Source organism: Carlito syrichta, unplaced genomic scaffold (genome assembly GCF_000164805.1).
Source record: "Carlito syrichta isolate Samal-C Ts95f unplaced genomic scaffold, Tarsius_syrichta-2.0.1 Scaffold303024, whole genome shotgun sequence".
Lineage (NCBI taxonomy): Eukaryota > Metazoa > Chordata > Mammalia > Primates > Tarsiidae > Carlito > Carlito syrichta.
In genome coordinates this window covers 352,667-358,516 of record NW_007247120.1, presented here as the reverse complement: position 1 = coordinate 358,516, position 5,850 = coordinate 352,667, and the positions used below count along the sequence as shown (strand labels likewise).

At 42.4% G+C, this 5,850-nt stretch overlaps 1 pseudogene across 1 annotated transcript in view; it reads right to left on the bottom strand.

Moving 5' to 3' along the window:
* Nucleotides 1–2,646: 2,646 nt before the first annotated feature.
* The window catches only part of LOC103259814, a 6,092-nt pseudogene continuing 2,888 nt past the window's right edge, over nt 2,647–5,850 (bottom strand). Inside the window, exon 2 of the transcript XR_002481930.1 lies at nt 2,647–5,848. The product of XR_002481930.1 is annotated as an oxysterol-binding protein 1 pseudogene (transcript). The remainder of the gene's footprint in view (nt 5,849–5,850) is intronic.

Here is a 5,850-nt window from a genome sequence, read left to right as displayed (position 1 = left end):
ATAGTAATAGTATTACTAGTAATGATTACATTAACATTTGCATTTCCTCATATAAAAATTGCTTTTGTTTTTTGTGGAGTGCTCAGTGTCATTCTCTTTTTGTCAAAAAGTAAATTAAATAGCTCAAAGCGGCTTTGTGCAGAAGTGTTTGCTCCTTTATTATGTTCTAGAGGGTTGGGAATACAGCTATCGCCTTTCTTTGCAGAAGGCAGTATAATAACTCTGACAAGAATATAAGCAGAGCTGTTAGGAAAGGCTAAATGCAAATAACATGGCTCAAGTCCTGGCTGGGGAATAACTAGCACAAGTGTGATCCATTGTGACCATGAGCTTAGGATTTTATTTGTATTACTTCTACACAAAGAAGGGCATTTGATAAAGTTTTAAATGAAAAAAAAAAGCAACTCTCTTCCATTTGTCTTCTTTATTATTTAGAACTGGACTAGCAAAACAGCTCTCTTTCACTTCTTAAACCCTGCTTAATGATTTCTCAATGTTTTAACATGGGAAGCTTTATTTTAAATCAGTAAGAATCTAGCATCTCTTACCTTTACAACGAAAAATGCCTGTAACAAATTAGCTGAAACAAATCCACTTTGGTTGTTTGTTTTCTCCATAATCATAGAGTATTACATAAAACTCTGAGATGTGAGGCAAAATGTTATGGTTCAACATATAGGGTTCTGGGCATAGGACTCTTTTTCCCAAATTATTTCATTCACATAATTTTTTTTAATTTCATCTGCAGATACAAGACCAACCTAGTAGATTGACATTTAAAATTATTGATCAATTGAACCTATGACTTTTTTTTTTTTTTTTTTGAGTTGGAGTCTCTCTGTCACCCAGACTGGAGTGCAGTGGCCTCTCCCGGCCACCACAGCCTCGACCTGCTGGGCTCCGGCAATCCTTCCGCCTCAGCCTTCCGAGTAGCCGGAATTACAGGCACGCGCTACCACGCCCGGCTGATTTTTTGATTTATTGTAGAGATGAGGTCTCGCCTGCCCAGGCGGGTTTCGAACCCAATTCACTCACCTCAGCCTTCCAAAGGCACAGGATTACAGGCTGCCCCACCAAGCCCGGCTGAACCTATGACTTTTTAAAGTGATTTATTGTTTGCTTTTAACAATAATACATTGTCTAATGTTCATAGTTTTTAGCCTAAAATTCATTCATCCAATATAAACATCTTTTTTATCGCATGTTATCTTCAAGATTTATCTTGATTTTATACCTAAATAATGACAACTTTTGAAAGTTTAATTAGAGACTATCAATAGCAAACATCATTTTGGGAGCCAATTTATAGTAATGTTTTATTACCTATTTGTTCACTTTACAAACACTCATACTATATCTTATCAAGATCTAACCAGTAGAAGGAGAAAAAATGCATGCTAAAGAATGGAACTCTTTAATCATTAACTAAGACATAATGTCCCAATTAGACAGTCAGATATCCAAACCACTTGAAGAAATCTTGAATTCAGTTCTCAAAAAGACAAAGTCAATCAAAACTAAAAGTTATCCACCATCTAAAAAACAGGTATAGATTTCTTTTTGACTTTTAAAAAATTATTTAATTTAGTAGTTTTTTGTGGAAAAAAAGCAATAAGGCAAAAAAACTGAAAATATATATTGTTTTGTTTTGTTTTGATGTGACTTTATTCCACCTGAACAACCCTAAACTTCTTCCATTAGCAGGAATCTGACTGGGCATCAACACAGAAATGTAGTGCAGATGGTGGAGGAAGGAAAGGGGAGAAAGCAGGAAAGTCCAGTTTAGTTGAGGAACTCCCATCCGATCTAAAGACCCTGATGAGGTCACCACTTTTATGGGTCCCCTTGAAAGAAGTCCCTTGCTTGCGTTGGGAACAGGGTTCTTAGGAGGAAATTCCCCAGCAAATTCTCTCATGTTTATCACAGCTAGGAAGGAAGGGATGGTGGGAAGAAATAAAATTATTAATTGGCCCAGTATAAATCCAATTTCCCTGGAGGAATGGCTTCCTTTGGAATGATTTTCCCCCCCAGGACCCACACTGGCTGAGGCTCAGCAGTTAAGGAACAAAAACAAAAAACACTAACAAAAAGCATCCAAAGAAGGCACCTCAATTTGTGATCCTCAGCCAAGGGTGGGTTGTGTTTCTGAACAAGACAACTGAAACAGAGAACAGACAGAGAAGGAAGCCAGAGCTCAACAGGAGCAGTTCTCTTGACGACCCACATGACGGTGCTCTCAGTCCTGCATCCTAGGAAGAAAGTTCTTTTGGGATTTAGCCTATGTGCCAGACAGAAGCAGAACTAAACTGAAAGTTACCCCTGACGTTCTACTCATACTCTCCCTATCAAAAGAAAGAAAAGAGGCAGGAAAAAGGTTAGGATTTCATTTTCAAGAGTCAGCTATTTAGGAGAGCAGAGTTTAGACAGTGGCAGGCATCCCGTGCTACAACCAGAGACAAAGTCCCTCAGTAACTGCTAGACGTGATCCTGCTTAGGCTTCCAATCTGTGTCTGCTCCTAAGGGATGAAAAGCAAAGGAGCTCCAAACCACATCAACGTGTGTCCAAGAGAGTCCCAGGGAGATGAGGGATTGTCAGAAAACAAGATTCTTAATAGGAAAGAGGAAAATCAAACCCCAAAAATTAGATTTTTCTCTACATATATATAATATACAGATATTTAACACATTATTCCAGAGGTGACTCCAGTTCATGGGGCTTGAGAGATGGTGAAAACTTTTGTTTCAGATTAACTTCTTCTCTCAAATTCTGAAGTACATCGGAATGGGACAGGCAATGTTTTGCTCCAGGTTGGGGCACACACCCAAACTGATATTGTGCCAGGAAAGAGAAGCCAGAAAGACAATGAAGAATGGGGGTGAGGGGAGTTGGGAAAGCAAAAGTGGCTAGCAGTCTTTTTCCATCCTGCCTGTGTTCTCAGAAACTCTCCACCTGAGGAAGTCCGTAAAACCCCTGTGAGGAGAATGCAACCCTCTTACCAACCACCAAAGTGGTCTCCAGTTTCTGTCAAAGATGGTAGACAGCAGAGGGGTGTTTGTCACAAGTAAAAATAGAAACTTCCAAGTCTGTAATTCTGAATATTCCAGCCCTACAAAACAATCTCTCTCGCAGGTGTCCCAATAACTTAGTTATCTCTGCATGAATACTCTATTAAACCCAATTCCTGTGAACACATTTGATGTTATACCTAAGCTTCATCGCAACCATTCATGATGCCTCTGTCAGTAAGTCTTATGTGTTTCTTTTTTAAGGAACTTCTAAAATCAGCTCTTGCTCTGAACAGCACCAAAATGCCCCTGAATCATAATCTTACACAGATCTTGGCTGAGCAGGATACAAGGGGCCGGTGAATGACATCAACTCAAATGGGGGCAGAAGGAGAAAGAAGAGTCAAGAAAACTTGACTTTGCAGATGTGGAATAACACGAACCTTCAGTCACTAAACCTCTCCCTTAACACACATAGGTATCTAGTATGTCAATTTCAGTTTCAATCAGATAAGGCAACCAGTCAATCACCACCACTGCTGTCTGCTTCTGGTGATTGATTTGGAAAAAATGATTGGTCAAGACAGACAAACTTGAGGAAAGCACTTGGTAAGAGAGTCACAACTGCCAGCTTTCCCACACATCTTCTGTCCTCTTCTCCATTAGATCCTCCTCCTTGTTGTTGCTGCCATTTCAGAAAATGTCCGGCATGAGCTCCAGTCCTGTTTTTCTTTACACTCCCAATATTCTCCCCTGTAAATATGGGTTAACTCCTTGGTAACAGGGTCTTTCTTCCGTTCAAACCACAGGGCTTTATAGGGACCATATGGAGTGCCATCCTCTGTGGCTTTCAAAGCTTCTGCTTCTCTCTTCTTTCTGGAAAGTCTTTGTTTTTCCTCCAGGTGCTGCTTCTCAGCATTTGCTTCATCCCAGCGCCCATTTTCCATCCGCCTCTGGTCAGGCCGTAACCGGCTGTCTGTGGGGGCAGTTCCACTTTCCCAGGCATTGAGAGTTAGAGCAAGCTCTGACAAGTAGTACATGTTTTCTGCATTCTTTGGTAAAGGATTCCTTTTCCATAGCATGACCCTACTTTCCTCTGTTTCATGGCCTCTCTGGCGAGCATTACTCTCATTTTCCCCAATGACTGGTTGTACTTTGAAACATTCCATTTTTTCATCCTACGTCCCCAGAAAGGTAAAGTGAACTTTTCCTGATGGATCTGTCACTTCCCCTGTCACCTTTCTTGCTACATCCCTAGAGAAGTAGCTATAAGGAACAAATTTAAGATTACACTTGTCTCCCATCTTGTGATTCACAACATCGATTTCACCAGACTGATCTATCCACAATTTGCCCACAATAATGTTGTGTACTGTTGGTATAACTTTTTTCCAAGTATAGTGGTGCCCAGTTGCATGGAAAATACAATGGATGGTACCAAGGGGCATAATGGAGAGGTATTTGCCTTGAAACTTGCTGGTGATTGTGATTTCCTGATGCAATGTCCAGCCATTTTTGAACTCAGCATGGTGTGCAGCAGCAGGGGGATGATGACTCACCTGCTCACAGAGGGATCGGTACCCATTCTCCTCTAATTGGTCCAGTTCAAAGGTCTCCCCAAGGAGTGGGTTGAATGGCTTACTCGTACGGAAGACAGTAGTAGAATAGGAGGACACGGTGAAAGCTGCAACATAACAGAGCTGTTCTAGAGAGTTCTCACATTTTCCAGCTCGATCTAACAGCTCATGATATTCCAGATCTTCAGTAAGGCGCTGAAGCATGGACAAGGGCTCATTAAAGTTCACCGGCATGGGGATCTGAGGGAGTTCTTTTCCAATGCAGTTCTTCATAATGCTCCATAAATTGAGGCTATAGTTTGGCTTATATGGTATTCTGGTTCTCTTTTCCTTCTTGGTCTCCTCCAGCTGATGCTTGTACTGTTCACAAAGGCTGATGTCACTGCTGGCACCACTGATATTGTTGCCACTATGTTTGTGGCCCAAATTTTCAGGCATGGTGATGATTTCAGGTGCATCGAAAAATTCATTCTCATCATCCTCATCACTCATGTCCCCTTTGCCAGAGTAGCACTGATCTTTATCAGAACCTGCACTGCCAGGAGTGTTTGCTGGCAGCACTGTGGCTCCTCTGAAGGCCCTCTCCAGGTGATTATGCTGCTTTGCCAGCTGCTCGAGGGTCTCTTCCAGTCGGATACGCTGGTCTTTCTCATACTGTAGTGATTTTCGCCATTTTTTACTATGGGTCTGGGCTAACATGAGAAAATCTCTGCAGGCATTGATCATGGCATTGGATGTTATCCTAAAGAGTGTGGCTCGTTCGTTGACCTGTTTGATCTTTTCGTTACTCTCAGCAGGCAACTTCAGGGACTCCAGCTCACTGAGGGAACGCTGCAGAGCTATGCCGTGCTTAGCTATCAAGTCATTGCAGGTGCTCAAGTCCTCTACTTTGCTGGAGAGGGTCCGAAGGGTATTCTGGAGCTCGGTCTTGTCAGTTTGTGAGACAGACCCTTCATCTCCTGACTCATCTGATTCTGCCAGCATCTTCACAGCTTTGGCCTTGGCTAGTTCCAGGGCTGTCACCCAGCGTTGGCGCTCCACTTCCGAACTAGCCTTCAGATGGTAGGTCTGAGCACCCCCATTGGAAATGATGAAGTTGCAGGAGTCCTCCACGGTGATGTTGGCTGTGGGAAGGTTGATGGTACTACGGCAGGTATGTCTCATTTCTGCCTTTGACCTGTAGTAGCTCAGGAGTCCGTTGCTCAGCGCGAACCACCGCCGCTGGTAGCCTTTGATATCATGGGTCCATTTGAAGAGCCAGCCTTCT